The sequence below is a fragment of the Pleurodeles waltl genome, chromosome 2_1 (assembly GCF_031143425.1).
Source record: "Pleurodeles waltl isolate 20211129_DDA chromosome 2_1, aPleWal1.hap1.20221129, whole genome shotgun sequence".
NCBI classification, from domain to species: domain Eukaryota; kingdom Metazoa; phylum Chordata; class Amphibia; order Caudata; family Salamandridae; genus Pleurodeles; species Pleurodeles waltl.
The window spans coordinates 603,302,725-603,321,649 of record NC_090438.1 but is presented as its reverse complement, the minus strand read 5'-3'; the positions used below and the strand labels follow the sequence as shown (position 1 = coordinate 603,321,649).

Below are 18,925 nucleotides of genomic sequence, written 5' to 3'. Positions count from 1 at the left end.
AATCAGTAAAAATGTCACATATGACCCCAAAGTTAATACTGTTAATGACTTTATATCATTACTTGATGCTCCACACACCTGGCAAAGACCTCCATAATCGGGGTGGTGATCTCCCTAAAGTAAAGTATAAGGACATTTTGAACACCTAATTAAAGGTAATTTAAAAAAACTATATTTGTAAGTTGAAAGTTAATGTAAATTATTTTTAAATCCAGGTTATATATTTTTTTAAAGCTACAGCACTATTACCTATGTTTAAAATTAAACATTTAATTAAACGTATTAAATGAAATGAAACATATTTTTAAATATTTATTTACAGAAATTAACTATATATATTTATATTTATTTATAATATTTTAAAAGGTACTAAAATTATATATAGAATTTGTTTAGATTGTTTTACCTTTTTAAGGTATATTCATTTTAAAATTTAAAAATGACATTAAAATATGTTAATAAAATATATATATTATTTTTCAAAAGTGTGAATAAATTAATCCATTTTAACAATATTTCCCATGGGGTTTTAAACCGCTGGTATTTTCTAGGGTAGGGTATTGCAGTTCCTCTAAGGTGGCCATGGGTGGGGCTGGACTTACTCCAGCTCTGCGCTGAAGTACACTTACTACTGTTTTGAGTCTTTTTTGGCTAAGCTAACTATAGAAGTTTGGTTTGTGAATAGAAATGTTCTTTTGCTTTTTGTAGGTGGGTGCAGGTCTCCCCCAAGTACTTCCCTAGACCACTCTTATCTTAATTCCTCCATACTCCTCTTAAACCCCTCCTCTTTATTTATTAATATTCCTTATTTTTCAGCCACTCCCCATGTCCCCCCAGTATTCACTACTAAATTGTATATCTACCTGCGCTGAGATGAGCTAAGTCTGGAAGAACTCTCCACACAAAAGAGTTAGAAGAGAAAGTGGCGTAGACCGTACATTAGAACTACTATTGCAGTTTGTAGAAAGGCCCAGTAGTCTACACTCTATCTTCTTTTAAAATATTGTTCCAGCGCACACATCTCAGAAACTCTTCATACATTTTCTATGAAAATTCACCTCGAACTTAGAAGTTTGAACATCACTTTGAATTATTCAAGTATATATCTGTTTTGCTCTGAAGAAATCACAAAACAGATTGCATATGTTGCAAAACACTTGTTATCATTTTCAGTTGTTTCTCTTTGCATATTGTATGTCCCATGAGTTTAAATTGACCTTTAATGAGCACATTTTAATTCACCACATCATAAAATACTTCTGAGTCTGTTATTAAACTGTGGACCTCACAGTTGTCAAAATGATGTTAAATTGAGTGCAGAGGTGAAACACTGCTAGACCGAGATCATGTGCATTTCCCAAAAGGGCTAGATTTCCCCATTGATGTCAATAGTCATTTTATGCCTATGGTGTGAGTGTACCTGGGAAGCAAAGGAGCACTGTACCAATCAAAGAGGAAGACAAAAGAATTACTTTAGCAAAGGTAGGAAACAATTTGAAATCATGCATAATAGTAGAGTGAGTGGCCAAAGGAGCTCAATAGTCTTTAAAGCTTATTGACCCAAGGGTGTAGCTGTGATTAGTGCAGCAGGTGACACTGGGGCCCCGGGTACGGAAGGGCCAACTGCTCCTGAACCATGGCTGTCTTTTACTATTGATTCAAGGGTGGTGGAGCTGTTATTCAATGCTTTCATTAGGGCTCATGGCACCCTTCCCAGGCAATGGATTTGATTATGTGATGACATGTTGCATTGTGTCGCTATTGCAATATGATGTATCTATCAAGTGATAGTGGATCAGCAATACTCCTTGCTTACTACTGGATTCCAGTAGTAAGCCAGAAGTTTTTGTTACTTATTCTTCACTTTCTTTTCAACTTCAGGAGTAAGCCAGGAATACTACAGGAAGTCACAGCAACAATGTGTGGATCTGGACGCCCTTCTTTATAGTAGGGCACAAATAATTCCATTTGTGAATTGTAGGAATAATAATCGTTTGAGTAGTGTACCCCCAAATGTTTGCACTGACTTATTTTGCTGGACGTAGAGCTCTGTGCACTTTAACCCTGCTAACCAGTAGTAAAGTGCCTGTGCTGCTCCCTTCAATATGATGGAATCGGTATGCTACTAATTGATGTATTTAACTTACATACAAGTCCCTAGCACATGGTATAAAATGTACCAATGGCCTCTAAGTTAAATGTCACTAGTGCCTCTGAACCTGACCAAACCTGTCCAGGTTGGGGCAGTGAGCAACCTTTTTGACATTACTCTGTCAAATCCTGCATGAGTGTCAAATCGTGGTTGACGGGCCTGCTGGGTGCAGGAATAACACATAAGATGTTACTGAGAGGAAGGAAACAGTGTGACAAAGAAATTCTTTTATATCCACTGCTTGGTTGCTAAATGCCTGCTTAGTCCCTCCAGTTTTATGTCTATGGGTTTTAGCCATAAAACTATGAGGGAAACCTACATGGAAGGGGAACTGGATGCTTATACTGTTCTTGTGTATTCACTGTCTGGTTGTTGGAAAACTCTGCTTTGTTCTTCCAGACGTCTTCCTCTGAGTATACTGGGGGCACAGTAACTGCCCCAAATGGGATTTCTAGGGCTAGATGGGGAGGACACTAGATTTACAATAGTACACTCCCCACACACACCAAGGCCTCAAAGCTCAAGGTGAGTGTGGCCAAAGACTTCTGCCACCCATCTGTGCCCTGACAGGAGCTGTAAAATTACTGTACCTACTCACTCTAGGACAAAGAATTCAGAAGCCTGACCTGTTAAAGCTACAGGGGCACACCAGGCTACAAGAGTCCTTTTCCTGCAACTGTCCAGCTGACCAGTGGCAATTGGACCTGGACTGGTCCCTGCTGTTTTGCCTGTCCCTGACACCCAGTGAGTATCTAAGTACTATAGCATGTTTGTTTATTTATTGCAGTTGTGCAGATGGTCAAACCCCTTGATATGGACATTTCTGCCTTTGAAATGACACACTGCTGGATTTCATAGCATAAGGAGATGTATGACGCAAGACTGCCACATGCTCAAGTCACAGATACTTGCTGTATGAAACAAAACTGTGCTAGCAATTTATGCACTCTCTAATGCAGTTGTGGTAAAAAAAAATAGGTGTATGACTTAAATCGAATTGTAAACAACATTTGTGTAAGAAATTGGATTATTAGTTGGTTTGGGTGACTCACCTCAAGGAATAATCACAACTATTGTCAGGGTGAGGCACAGAGGCAGGGTGTGACTGACAAAGCTGTCAGGTTCACTGCGCTGGAGAAGGTAAGCAGATTGCAAATTAAAGTTGGTGAGAACCATCAAGGGACTGTCAGCTACACAAGAGGAAAGAAAAAAATCACCTTGGAAGCAAGCAGAAACGTAACTAATTATTGGAGGAGACTAGAAGCAAATAAAAAACATAATTGCAGTATACTACAGAAAGAGGTTAGCAACATTTACCTCTGATATCCCAGATTCTGTCCTACTATAACTCTGCAACCTGGGCTAAGTACAACCCCTTTATCATTTCACCCTCACTGGTAGCAATAACAAGGAGTCACAGTCTTCTCAAGGAGGTGGTGTGGGGGTGGTCGAGGTAAGAGCTCAGCATTCACACAGGAACACAATTAATGGAAGTGCTTTAATACATACTAGAATGGAATACTACTCATGATTATAGTCACACACAGTTTAGTGTGCTGGACACAGTCAGGCAGTGTTCTACCTCTATATGCCTTCTTCCCCGGCACCCTCATTCTGGTGTAGACAGTTTAAACTCCCTTTCACAAGAGGGTATTTGTATGATTATGACTCTGATGCTGATCTTCCCTCCAATATACTTGTCTCTCACTGTTAAATGTTTACAATTTCTAGGGGCAAGGGGCTCATGGGAAGGCTTGACCACCAGGTGAACTATTGAGCCCCTCATGAGCTGCTTATCTGGGCTCATTGTGGCCATGGCCTTTTGCCTGTTTTCTGGGTTTGCTGTGGATCACAGCCCTGACTGGGTCTCAGCAATTACAGTTTAGTTCTTCATGGTTCTGCTTAGAACTACTGTGGAGAGACTGCAGACCCAGATACCAGGGTCTACAAATTGCTCTTCTCATTCTTATTACTGGGACCTGCTGGTGTTTGCTCTTCCCGAAGAAAGACTCCTCCTACTGCATTGGCAGGCTCCTTCTCTCTCTCTCGTAAGGCAGACTTCTTGGCCCTTTCAACTTAGGTACACAGCTCTTCTCACAAGAGGTCAGACTTTGGGGGGTCCAGTTGGCAGGCAGGTACCTGCTCTAGTTGCAAAGCATTGCACCAAAAGTACTCTGTGGAGCACTCCTGTCCTTGGCCATATAAAACTATGGACTAGAACCACCAGTGGGGTGCCACTTTAATACTACAAAGTCAGACAGAATATGCACACACACACTCTGCATTTTCAGGACTGGTAAGAGGTGATTTTCCTTTTAAGAGTCTTTACAGGCTTTTCACACACCCTTAGTGTAGAGTGATACTTCTTGCATGGGGATAGTCTCCAGCCTTAAGCACCAACCACAGAGGCACAAAGAGGTTTGAGGTTTCTATAGTGACACACATAAAACGTCTAGTCCCAGCAATGAATTCACAAACCATGGTACATTGCCACCTCCGCTGTTTGTGCTAAACTCCTGATAGTCAATGAGAACGTGTGGGGTGCACTCTTCCAGGTCACAGGACAGATCTATGAGCTCGCTCATATCAAAGAACAGACCTGGGCCTCTGCAGACATGCTAGAGTAGTGTAACTACAGGCCAAAATAAAAAAAACACCCAATATACCAAATACATGCAGTTGAGCACTTACGGCAGGGATACACAATGTACACCATGCAGAGACATTCTTGTTCCCATCACAACCTTTTAGGCAGTATCAAACAATCACCTATAAGGGCATTACATAAATGCCAACATAGAGGACATCAAATTCCTGCAGTGTGAACATTTAATCTTTTAATATTTTTGTATTGTAATAGTATTTATAAAGCGCTTACTACCCCTGACGAGGCGTCAAAGCGCTTTTCGTCGAGTAGCACCCTACTCGGGAACCCGAAAGGAATTAGTGGCGGATTAGTATAGGGAAATATGAGTACAGTTTTAGTATTATTATGAGTTAATTTGAGCCGCGGATATGTGAGTTTGTTAGTTGGATTGACTGGAGTAATGGAGAGGTGGAAGAGGGAAGAATCCAGAAGTGTTAATTGGGAGTTTATGGTAATAGGATTTAGGCTTGGGATGAGTAAAGGGGGGATGGAGGAGGGAAGAGTCTGTGGAAAGGGTTAGGGAGATCATAGTAGCAGGGTGAGATAAATGAGGGAGAATTTAGTAGGGTTGTTTGGGAGATCATGGTAGTAAAGTGAGGTTTGGGTGAGTTAGATGTGGAAGAAGAGGGAAGAGCTTAGGCAGGGTTATTCAGGAGATGAAAGTAGTAGAATGGATTTGGGATGAGTCAGAGTGGGAATGGAGGATAGATTGATAGAGACATGACATATGGTGATGGGTACACTAAGTGTGATATAAAATTAGAGCAGGGATTCATAAGTATCTAGTATAACAACTTATCTAGGAGTTACTGTTTTCTCTCTCATAACAGAGGGCAGACATAGGAAGGAGACATACCTTGGGACACATCTCTGTTCCCTTCATGATTAGGTTTCGGGCTACTTGATGTTTTCCAGTGAGTTCCGCTAAACGAGCAGAGGCAATCCAAGCTGGAGGATGATGAGGGTTTGTTACACGTACTGACTTGAGCAGCAAGTGGGCTTTTTTAATGTCATGGATGTCTCCTTCTAATATGAGTACCACAGAAATGTTGTATTTTATTAAATTGACTGTGTGTAAAATAAAAGTAGAGGAGACAACAGAGAAATCCTTCTAAGAAAAAAAGAGAGTAAATAGTACTTAGTCATAACACGACCAAACACAGCCTTAATAAGGATGCTGAACTTTACTACTGGTAACTGAAATGTTATTTTCTTTGGTCTGACTTTCTCTGAACCCCTTTCCCTACTTTCCCACTCACGTCCTACACAATATCTATACAAGCCCATAGGAATTATAAATCAGTTCATATACTTAATACCATCTAACCACTGAAGCATATCAGTTTGCATCTAAAGTAAGAATGAGGCGATCTAGAAGTAGTGAACTATTATATGAAAATCAGTGTACTTTTATATCTGATTATGTACTGTAATTTTACAAATTGTGGATTTTTTGCATAATGTAACCATTGTAAGTAAGCACTTGAATTCATTAAGTTGTCTGTGTTTGACAAGATCAAAGATGGTCCCTACCTCCCAGACATTCTGGCCCATATTTATACTTTTTTAGCTCCACATTTGCATCCTTTTTTGAGGCAAAAGTGGCGCAAACGTACAAAATACAATTATATTTTGTAGGTTTGCGCCGCTTTTCCGTCAAAAAATTACGCTAATGCAGCACTAAAAAAGTATAAATATGGGCCTCAAACTACTGTTTGGCAGCTGAGAAAGGAAACAGCAACAAGACACTACCAAAAACCCTACTAAAGAAACCTACGGCTGACCCAAGCGACCTGAAAAACTTCCGCCCCATCTCTCTTCTACCTTTCCCAGCCAAGGTAATAGAAAAGACCGTCAACAAACAGCTGACCACCTTCCTGGAAGACAACAACCTGCTCGACCCTTCACAAACCGGATTCCGAACCAACCACAGCACGGAAACCGCCCTCATCTCAGTCACAGACGACATCAGAACCCTGATGGACAACGGTGAAACAGTCGCCCTCATTCTCCTCGACCTCTCGGCTGCCTTTGACACCGTCTGTCACCGCACCCTAATCACCCGCCTACGCTCCACCGGGATCCAAGGCCAGGCCCTGGACTGGATCGCCTCCTTCCTCGCTAACCGCTCCCAAAGAGTTTACCTCCCTCCGTTTCGCTCAGAACCCACCAAGATCATCTGCGGCGTACCTCAAGGCTCATCGCTCAGCCCGACACTCTTCAATGTCTACATGAGCCCCCTCGCCGACATCGTACGCAAGCACGACATCATCATCACCTCCTACGCCGACGACACCCAACTTGTACTCTCCCTCACCAAGGACCCCGCCAGCGCCAAGACCAACCTACAAGAGGGTATGAAGGACGTCGCAGATTGGATGAGGCTCAGCCGCCTAAAGCTGAACTCTGAAAAAACGGAAGTCCTCATCCTCGGCAACACCCCGTCCGCCTGGGACGACTCCTGGTGGCCCACGGCCCTCGGCACCGCACCGACCCCCGCAGACCACGCCCGCAACCTCGGCTTCATCTTGGACCCTCTTCTCACCATGACCAAGCAAGTCAACGCCGTGTCCTCCGCCTGCTTCCTCACTCTCCGCATGCTCCGCAAGATCTTCCGCTGGATCCCCGCCGACACCAGAAAAACCGTGACCCACGCCCTTGTCACGAGTCGCCTGGACTACGGCAACACCCTCTACGCCGGGACCACCGCCAAACTCCAAAACCGCCTGCAACGCATCCAAAACGCCTCGGCCCGCCTCATCCTCGACGTACCCCGCAACAGCCACATCTCCGCACACCTGAGACACCTGCATTGGCTCCCAGTCAGCAAAAGGATCACCTTCCGTCTTCTCACCCACGCACACAAAGCCCTCCACAACAAGGGACCGGAATACCTCAACAGACGCCTCAGCTTCTACGTCCCCACCCGCCCCCTCCGCTCCGCTGGCCTCGCACTTGCTGCCGTCCCTCGCACCCGCCGCTCCACGGCGGGTGGGAGATCTTTCTCCTTCCTGGCGGCCAAGACCTGGAACTCCCTCCCCACCAGCCTCAGGACCACCCAGGACCACTCCGCTTTCCGGAGACTCCTAAAGACTTGGCTGTTCGAGCAGCGATAACCCCCCCTTTCCCCCCTAGCGCCTTGAGACCCGCACGGGTGAGTAGCGCGCTTTATAAATGTTAATGATTTGATTTGATTTGAAAAATCATGAACAAACATTGCACCAATATGGACATTGGACATCAACACAGACAATACCAAATTTCCAGCACACTATTAGTAAAGCAAAACCTGATTGTACTGAGGGTACTCAAGAATTTACCTTACTTAACTCTGTAGAACTTAAATATGCTACATTGTTAATAGACCCATGTATATACGCTTCTATGTCATCAGCACATGTCTATGACTGCTATGTTGTATACAGATTGTGAATATTACACACCTCCAATGTGGTGAAAGTACTAAAATAGATTTGCTCATTATTCTCTTACATGGGTTCTACTAACAGAAACATTCACATTCTGAGAATTAAATATATTAGATAGAATGCATGAATTCAAAACATCTACGTCTTTTGAATTTAGAAAAACATTTTACAGTGATTAAAAACTACATGATTTTCTGTGACATAGTCCCTCTTCAATATGGTGTAAGAGCTCTCCAATCCAATTTGCTGTTCTTGATGTAAAACACTTGTCCACACATCACCATCTCAGATACCCATCTTCATGTATGTTACTGATCTCCAAACAAATACTTATGACCTTCCAGAAGGCAAGTTTCAAAGTTATGTCCAAGACTTTGAGCGAAAGACCACAGTGACTAACTTTTCAACCGGACTGACTGCAATGGCAGCTGTCCTTTGCTGCTTTATACTTATGCTTCAACTGACAATGACCATTTAGGACCCCAAGATGCATTGAAAAGGCAAACTCCTGTGCAAAGAATTTGAAACAATTTGCACCCTATACATGCTTTTCCCAGTATCATCATTCTTTCTGTTTTTTTCATGATTTATTTCGATTTCTAAAGATTGCGCCACACTACGTAGAGGCAAGTAATTACCATTAGAATGACCAATGCTTGTAAATTGACATCTAATAAGACACTGACTAGGGTGAGCATTTCCCTCCATGTAATTATGGACACTGACTCTTGGCCTGAGCCTTCAACTAGAATTTATTGTTTTCAAGCATATTAGTCTAATTAGTTAAATGGATTCAAAACAAGACTGTACACGAATAACGAATGACAGTAACTCACCAAAGTCCACGACTGGAAACAGTGTCAAAATTACCTGGCGGGAGATAGTCACCCTAAGTATCACTCTTTTGCTTTGACTGTTAAATTGCAGTTGTTGAAGGAGTGACATCATGCTTTCACATTTGATATACAGTACTCACCCCCAGAAATTACAAGACCAGTCTTGGTGTTCACTCCAATAAACTACTAAAGCTAATGCTCTGCCAAAATACTGGCATCCTCTACCACTGTACATTGTGTCAAAATCATACAGATCAACAATGTTCATTACTGAGTAGGAATGGTGTACCTATGTTTCCCTACTTTGTGCTGAAAACATTATGGTCTCAATAGATTGAGGAAACAGAAGTTTTTCATTTAAGTCACCTCATGCAGCTTCCACTGTTCTCACATGTCCTTCTATTAATGAAATTTCAATTAACATAAAGAAAGCCTGAAACAGCAGAGGATTCCAATGTGTTAGACTTTTCATCCTTGGCGTGGTCTCCCTTAACTTTTTGCATCTGTTTCCCAGGTTTTTGATGTGTGCTGGACTCTGATTTTGCTGTTTTTGTTACTCTGGGCACTTTACCACTGCTAACCAGTGCTAAAGTGCAAGTGCTCCTTTACAAAATGTGTATGTCATTGGTTGATCCATGATTTACATATTTGATTTACTAGTAAGTCCCTTGTAAAGGGCACTAGAGGTGCCCAGGGCCTGTAAACCAAATGCTACTAGTGGGCCTGCAGCACTCGTTGTGCCACCCACATAAGTAGCTCTGTAATCATTTCTCAGACCTGCCACTGCAGTGTCTCTGTGTGCCTTTTTAACTGTAAATTCGACTTGGCAAGTGTACCCACTTGCCAGGCCTAAACCTTCCCTTTTCTTACATGTAAGGCACCCCTAAGGTAGGCCCTAGGTAGCCCCAAGGGCAGGGTGCAGTGTATGGTTAAGGTATGACATATAGTAATGTGTTTTATATGTCCTGACAGTGAAATACTGCTAAATTCATTATTCACTGTTGCAAGGCCTGTCCCCCTCATAGGTTATCATGGGGGCTTCCTTGAAATATGATTAAAGTGTAGATTCCCTTTGGGAGCGGATGAACATATGGAGTTTGGGGTCTCTGAGCTCACAATTTAGAAATACATCTTTTAGTAAAGTTGATTTTAAGATTGTGTGTTTGAAAATGCCACTTTTAGAAAGTGAGCATTTTCTTGCCTATACCATTTCTGTGACTCTGCCTGTGTGTGGATTCCCTGTCTGGGTCAGTTTGACAGTTGGTCTGGTTGCACCTCACACTAGACAGTGACACAAAGGGAGCTGGGGTGTAGTCTGCATTTTCAGATGAGCCATCTGTGCTAGAAGGGAGGGGAGGATTGGTCACTTACACCTGAAAGGGCTGTGCCTGCCCTCACACAATGCAGTCTCCAACCCCCTGGTGAGTGCCTGGGGTCTGGCCTGGGCAAGGCAGGATTTCACAATCAAGAGAGACTTTGCTTTGAAGTAGGCCTACTTCAAAGGAGAAAATGGGTATAAGAAGGGCACCCAAAACCACAGACTTTAGAACACTTCTGGAAACCAAGAGGAGGGCCTGTCTGGAGAAGAGCTGAAGAGCTGAGGAAGAACAGCTGCCCTTCCTGTGACTGTGCTTTGTGGAGCTATCCTGCAGTTGCTGCTTCTGCCAGAGTAAGAGGGCGAAGACTGGACATTGTGTGCCTTCCATCTTGTGAAGATCACCAAGGGCTTGATTTAGAACTTGCCTCCTGTTGTTTGAAGTCTAAGGGACAACAAATACTTCTCTCTGCCAGCACCTGGAGTCTCTGGAGAGACTCCTACTCTGCCAAGTAGTGCCCATCCAGTTCCTGGGACCTTGAAAGGAGAAGCTGACAGCCTAAGAGGAAGAAATCCACGCACAGAACGCTGTACGGGGAAAAGATCGACGCAACACAGATCTGCAGCTGAAAAATCGACGCGCCGCTGGCTGAAAATCAACGCTCGCCTGCAACGCTACAGAAGAATCGACGCACAGAGCTGGAGAAACGCCACACATTATCGCTGACGGGGGCTAGTGAGATCGCAACCCGCGCTTGGTGGTTTTCGGATCATCGTGCGGCTGGATTTCTGACGCAAACACTGCTGGGCGTGTAAAAACAATGCAAGGCCTGCCCGGACCCGAGAGTGCTGACCGGATCGACGCACCGCTCTCCTGCAGAGAGAAGAAACGACACGCACCAACCCGACGAAAGGAGAAACAATACAAGGTCTCGCTCGTGAGTGAAATTGACGCATCGCAAGCCCTTTTTGATGCACACTCGCCCATGCGGCGTTATTTTTTACGCACCCAAGGTACGTTTTCACGTTAACAGTGTTAGTGTGTGTCTAAAACTACATGAAGACTCTTTTTGTTTTTTAATTGATAACTTGACTTGTGTATTGTAGATTTTTGACATGTTGGTCTTGTTTTGTTTAGATAAATATTCTCTATTTTTCTAAACTTGTGTTGTGTAATTTTGTAGTGTTTTCATTAAGTTACTATGTGTGATGGTACAAATACTTTACTCCCAGCACTCTGAGGTTAAGCCTACTGCTCGTGCCAAGCTACGAAGGGGGTAAGCTGGGGTTAGCTGAGGGTGATTCTCTTTTACCCTGACTAGAGCGAGGGTCCTTGCTTGGACAAGGGGGTAAGCTGACTGCCAACCAAAGACCACATTTCTAACACAATGGTATTTCAATTACAATAATGAAAAGGATTCACTGAGCTGGGTTATGTTTTTGTATCCTTTGTTTGGGAATGCTGTTTGTAGGATTTAGTTATAGATCCTTGGAGAGTGAGTAATATTGTCCTTCATCATAGACAGATCTCTAGAGTCCTACATCAGAACTACCTACCAATTAAACTTCTGTAGCTAGCGGGAACTTATTCTGTAAATCTTTATTGGAACATCTTCAGGAGTAGGTTACTGAGATGAAGATGCTGCCCATTGAACAATATAGCGTTCACGTCCAATGTTCTGTCTCTGATAATGTGGCTGTGGTACATACTATTTATATAAATATAATTTGATTGAAAGCCAACCAGTATACACTGCTTTTATTGACTTTACTTCAGCTTTTGATAATGTAGGCAGCCCCACTTTCTGGCATAAGTTGAGTAACCTAGGGATCCCCTCTGGTTTATTAAAAATTGTAATCGCCCGGCACACTGAAACATGGTGCACAATATTAATTGACTTGGACAAAGTTTTAACTGCCCACATTATCACTCAGAATGTGTTGAAACAGGGTTGCCTTCTTGATAAACTCTTGTTTTTGACTTTATAGCTATAGTTTTCTACAGTCAGTGGAAGGGATTCGAATGTTCCAAATGATATGGCAATAGCGCTTTTCACATTGTGTTACATGCAGATTATATCATAATTTTTGATTCAACTCCTATTGGCATTCAGCGTGGTTCCGATGTTTTCAATCCTGATGCAGATGTTCCCTTTCTAATAGTTAATATAGGTAAAAGCAAAGTGGTAATTTTTCCCAAATTTCAAAGATTTCCAAAATTTAGTTTGGCGAGTCAAAAACAAGAAAATGGAGAGGATTAAGCAGGACACCTATCTTGGCCGCTCTTTATTACAAAATAGTTCAGTTCATCTCCATACTCAGCAGCACCCAGCACATAACATGTTTTGGTGGAATCTAGAAAAATAAACCTCGATGCACAAAGATATATTTTACATTCATTGAAGGTTTTCGAAATAAAAGAGCTTCCATCTCTTTCATATGCAGTTCAGTTTTTACCTTTTAAAAAAATCAAGTTTTTAAAATTAAATCTCAGGTTTGTGAAAGGAAAATTTTGTCTTTGCAGAACAGCCCCCCTAAATAGGCTCTAGGACTTACATTTTGGAGAAATAAGGACGTACTATAAAGCCGGCAGGGCGATATTTGTTAGATTTCATATTTTAAGTCTTTTCCATATTCTTTAAAAAATTATGGTCAACTCAAACTTATACATGGACATTTATTTAGGTTCTCAAAAAAATATAAAATTCACATTGAATGAGTTAAACGTTACTCATTTGTATATGTTGAGTTGGAAAACTGTGCCACACATGAAGAATGCAGTAGCTAAAGGCAAGATTTTAGCCTATGGTATACCTTGTATGAACCTTAAATTATACAAATAGGCTCATTTTAGAAGGAAACAGCAATATTGATCTACCATTATTTTTATTAGCTTCTTCTCGGAATTAAAAACTGGGAATTTACTATTAAAATACTCTTTAGGTAGAAGGGAGAGAAAATCTGCCACATTTGTCATCATGGTATCAAGGCTTGTATCATGTTTTGTTTTTCTCATGTTACATATGACACATCTATGGTTTCTTGAGACTATGTTTCTCCATAGCAATATGGATCCATTGACTCCCTTGACTGCTACTGTGTTTTAAAAATTTGAACTTCTTTTTAAATGTGTATTAATTGTCTAATTGTTGTGTACTAATTTTTTTATTTTGTATTTATCAATGCTAATTGGAGCTTGTGATTAAATAAATACATTTAGAGCTAAATACGACTTATGGAGTGCATTGTGCCACATATTTTCTGTACCCACAAGTGCGCAGGGAGGAAATTATTTGTTCACTTACCAGTTGGCGACCTATACATACAATACATTCAATGTAATCAAAATACAATATGTATTTTTGTATAATGTGCATCAAAGAGCCAGCTCAGGCTCATAGCCATAAGGGGCAAAACCCATGTTAGCTATTATTCTACTAAAGTGTTGTCTCTAACCACACTGTTGAGAATGGTGTTTGTACAGAAGAATTGTCCTTTTGAAAATAACTGTATTTCGATTTGGATCTTGAACAAGCTAGTTGTTAAAGAAAACTTAGCTTACAGCAAATAAACGAACATGGAAAACAAAAATCCATCACAGTCTTTTTCTCAACAAGTTGCCCTTACTGAAAATTAAACTAACCTCTAACAGGTATATGTTGTGAACACAGTTTTTGGATGTATGTTTGACATGGATCAATTAACAACAAAAAAAGTAATTTTAAGTGCTTGGGCTATGCTTCAGATACCATACGCTCACTGCTACTAGATAAAGGGACAGGCTTCGATCACGAGTCACACAAGCGTGTGCTAATACAGCTTGTGCAAAAGAGAGGGCACTTCATAGACGTAGGCATTTCACTCACCTACTTAACATGAAACATAGATCAAGACAAATCATAAAAACTGTAAGAACTGTTGAGGAAGTACTGCAGGAGATAATTAAGCTGACCTATTTCTTTGCTGAATCTTTCAGAGCACCCACCTCAGGAGCTAATTCTCCATAACCCCTTCTGCCTACAGGAAGTGTAATTCCAACAGCTTGCTTCTAATCTACTCTTTTAAAGAATCACTCCTACTGTTAAAACTGTAAATCAGAATATGACATGCATGCCTTGAACCAAGAAACTGAACTTGTTTATCATTATTCATACAGACACTCAATTATTAGTAGGCCAATTGGATTTAAATTGGTGCTCTGGATGAAGAAAATGCAATTGATAGCAGTAGTCCCACATAACATAGGTCCCACACAATCTTGCATCAGCGTGATACTTTCTATTTTTTATTCTAGAAACAATACAAGACATACTCTATGATTAAATGTATCCTCTGATATTACTTTGTTTCGTTAGCTTCTGCTAAGGATGATTGACAGTTTACTTTCTCAGACACTTTAGCTTTTTTTAAAGTTTTAAAAAGCAGTGAGAAATGAATGTTTGAATAATTTAGGTTATCTTGCCTCTTGTATTAGCCTTCAAAATTTGCATGGCTTCTAATAAGGGATTAATGCTGAAATATGAGCTACACAAATTTCAGCATACAGCATTTTGAGACAAAATATCAGTTACAAGATTATTTGATATTTTTATTTTAATATAAAGACTTCAGTAACAACTACTGTAATAGTAAAGTTGCTGAATGTCTAATAAATATATATTTTTAAATGTCTTATATGAGCAGTTTCTGCTGTATAAACCTGATTGACAAAGATTTTCCTGAAGGTGTACTACCAGAGCTAGGGCCTAATTTAGAGCTTGGCAGATAGAGTACTGAGGGCCTGATTTATATATTGGGGGTCAAAATCTAAATCCCATTATGTCCTATAGTATTTAGATTTCGGCAGACGGGGTATCCGTCACTGTTGTGAAGGAGTAACTCATCCGCCGATATCTAAATCAGGCCCTAAGTCACAAATGTGATGGAGTACCCTGTCAGCCAACCCCACAATCTTCCAGCGTCATTTAGAGTCTGGTGGACCATAAGTATTTCCGGACCTTTGTCAACCAAATGCCTCTTCCAATAGCCTGATGGAGTAGAGGCCACAGAAAAAAATACTTCACACTCCCACCTTATTTAAAGTGGATGGTGTAAAGCTTTTTCTCCTATCTGTCACCCCAGGAAAATCCTGCAATAAGGAGCAGGAAAAAAACAGTAATGACCCACACTTCCTGGAAGAAAATTACCAGAGTGTGGGAGCATTAGTTTTTTTGTGTTTCAAAAACAAACTCCTGTTTTGGGAGATTGTTTTTGAAAATCAAAATATTCTTTGAAAAGTTTGAATGCTGGCCATCATGGCCGACGGTACCATCTGTAAAATTTTCCTACATTGACAGGGACCACCATGACGTTGTCTCTGTCAATGTAGTTGAGTCAATGGGTTGCGCACGGGGCAGGCGGCAACTTTTTATTTGGTGGGTGGAGTAACCTAGGGATGGCAGAGGTTTTGTCCTCCACCATGGGGACAGAATAAACTCTGTCCACCAACCCCTCCATCATCCCTAATTCACGCCTAAAATTGTTGTGAATTGAGTTCTCTGTGGTTTTTGCTTGTTGCTTTTTAGTTTTCTCCCACAGTCTTTTTAGGCCTGTCTTAATAGTGCAGCTTTCTGCTAGAGCTCAAGTAATCATTGACAATACACAAAACCAAGCTATTTTAAGGCAAACTGGGTAGCTGATACTTAATTCAGGAATTCATTTAAACTATTACCAAACCTGAAATGTCCAAAGGATGCAACAATGGCTAAGAATTACAGGTCTGTCTCAGTGGGAGCCTTTAATTTTCATAACTAGCCTATTTTACACATTCACAAACAGTGGCTCTGATGGTTGCAAATACTGCTTAAAGATTCCTAAATCGTGACTAAAATTGGATCCCAAATATGAATTACTAAATATGATTGACTTACCTTTCTTATACGCAGTTAGCAATTGACAAGCATTCAGTATTTTTTAACATGAAACTGGAAAATGTGAATCGGTATGAGTCACAAATTGTGACTGTCACACCAGCAGCAAGTGATGACCTCATCTATTTTAGGAACTACATTTACATTCAGCTGCACAGCACAGCAGAGCAAAACAGCTCCACCTACAGAGGACTATCTGCTAGCACCCTGTCCAACCACAATCCACCGGGGTGAGTTGGGCAGAAAGAGAAAGGACACATTTCTGCAATCAAGAGCTGCCAATACCAGTGGAAAATGTGTCTTTGAATGTGACATGCTCTTTGGCAAAACATCCATATTTGTTACAGGGACAAGCAAAACCAAATCTGGACAAAATCCAGCAAAGGACTAATGATGTGAGTGTCACAAAGTGATTAGTGGAAGTTGAAAGAGGCAGGAAATGCTGGGACGTCCTGCGTTCTCACTCCAAGGAGAAGCTAGAAACAAGAAGAAAGGAGTCTGCAGCTATAGGTGGAGAACCAAACACAAATGAATAGAAATGACATCCTAGCCTAAAGCTTTCTTTGGAGTATGGAATATATACACCTTAGCCCCTGTATTGATGCTATAGGTTGTTATTTACACTTTATTTATAAAACATTTTTTTACATTAAACACTAGTTTTAAAACGTGTAAAAAATAACACCAGAATTGTTGATAAAATGATGCATTTTTCTGCACTTTAAAGTGTTTAGAAACAATGCGTTGTGGGTAATGTAGACCATGTGCATAAAACCAAGACTTATATACAACATTTTTATCTTTACATTTCTACCTCGATGTCCTATGTAAAAAAATCTTGATACTGAAACTCAAACATGAAATTAAATTTGAATTTTAATTCAGGTTTAGTATGGGTAATTTTGAAAACATGCTGGTCATTTATATTAAATAAATATTTTCATTGTTTTTGACCTGTAACAGCTCGTCTTTCTCATACAGCACCACCAGAAACAGAGGATATTGGTGAATCATCTTGTTACACAAATGCTGAAATTGTGATTGCCATTCCTACCTTAGGCTGCCAAACAGCTAAAATATCTTCCGTACATTAGGAGATCCAGCAACAACTATCACTTCCTCTGCAGTAACTCAATATCACCCAACAACATCCCGTTCTTTTGTGAAAAAGAAAAAAGGGCTTTGCTGTCTGCTGTAAGGTCCAGAATTAGAGAAAACCGGGAAAGCTCCCCTACTCCAGCCAAATTTCAAGCTTTGGAACAATCACTTTTGAAAATTCAAAGAGAGCAGCACATGGCTACTGCTGAATTGGAGTAGATGGGTAGCAAAATTAGAAAGAACCATTTGTGAAGGTAATGAAGCCATTAGTTAAGGCTTTGAAGAGTTCTATGCAAGGGCGAACAACAATCTTGCAGGAACTTGAAAAAAGGTTGAAGGAAATCAGCACTATGGCTATAAATGACCCCAGAAATGGTTCAAGACTCTACATCACACGGGCATCAACAGAGGCACAGGAACAATCACCTCCAATCCTGTTCTGTTGAAAGGTTGGTTTTTGTCACCTGAACTGTGTGTCGAAGAACTGCTAACTTGTAGGTGTTGTTAATCCCCGTAGTGGTGCTGTATAATGGAGCATAGCTCAATAGCAAACATCTTATAGGAAACGTAAACTGCTAATGCAGGAATCGGGGTAGCCAGGTCGGTTTTGGAAATAGAGGAGGGCTCAAATGTGAGCTGGATTTCCATTGGGGAGCTAGCTACATTAAGGAGCACTAAAAGCCTGAGTGATTGGAAATAGACGAGAAAGGGCCACACAGCATTCAGAAACATCAACTACCGGGCAACAAGGGCGCAAGTAGTAAAACATACTATGAAACTTTCTTCAAGAATGAAAGAAAATATTGTTTTTTTGTTTAAACTTAAATATGGTCTCTATTCTACAGTAATATGTCAAGAATCTGCATCCTCCTCACTACAGCATAGGGTGCAGCCATTGTGAAACACTGCAATGCTTTTTGGCCCCCCTTGAATACATTGTAACTGGTTACCACCTGCTTCCAATTGTTGGTATCTTCTGTGTGTTTAACACATTTCCTATTTGCGAGTACTTTGTACTTGAAATAATGATTCACTATAGTGAGTCTATTTAGCAGTCTCTAGATAGTTTGCAACTTGCACAAGTGGAGTGCCTATCAATGTAGCATGAAGGGACTAGCTTGATGCACTTTTTCTCAGCTGTTCCATGTTTTGCAAAGGGCCTCAACATGACAGCTGTTTTAATTGTAAGACATTTTCACAAATTATGTTCAATGGCCAGTCCACTGAGTTCTCCCAAATATGCACTAGGCCCGCAATGCTGGGGTGGGGGGAAGCAGCAGGTCTTGTATGTTAACGGAGTCCATTCACCCTGATGCTTAAATCAGATCGCCATGCAAACCAATGCTATTGTCACTATCCCTCCCATTTCTGGCGAGCCCAAACAATGAAAATCGGGAGAACAATGGAAGAGATCTGAAACTGCAAGTAACAAAATATGGGGGAAAGTACTGTATATGTCCTCAAAATCCTTAAAGTAATGGTGCCTGTTGGCAACCTGTGGGTATTGCAGTGGTTAATTTTCTACATTCACCATTGAAAG

General features: G+C 41.0%; 1 protein-coding gene across 1 annotated transcript in view; it reads left to right on the top strand.

The window, feature by feature from the left end:
• Positions 1-18,925, top strand: part of MATCAP2 (microtubule associated tyrosine carboxypeptidase 2) — a 196,933-nt gene that overhangs the window by 42,438 nt on the left and 135,570 nt on the right. The window lies entirely within an intron of this gene.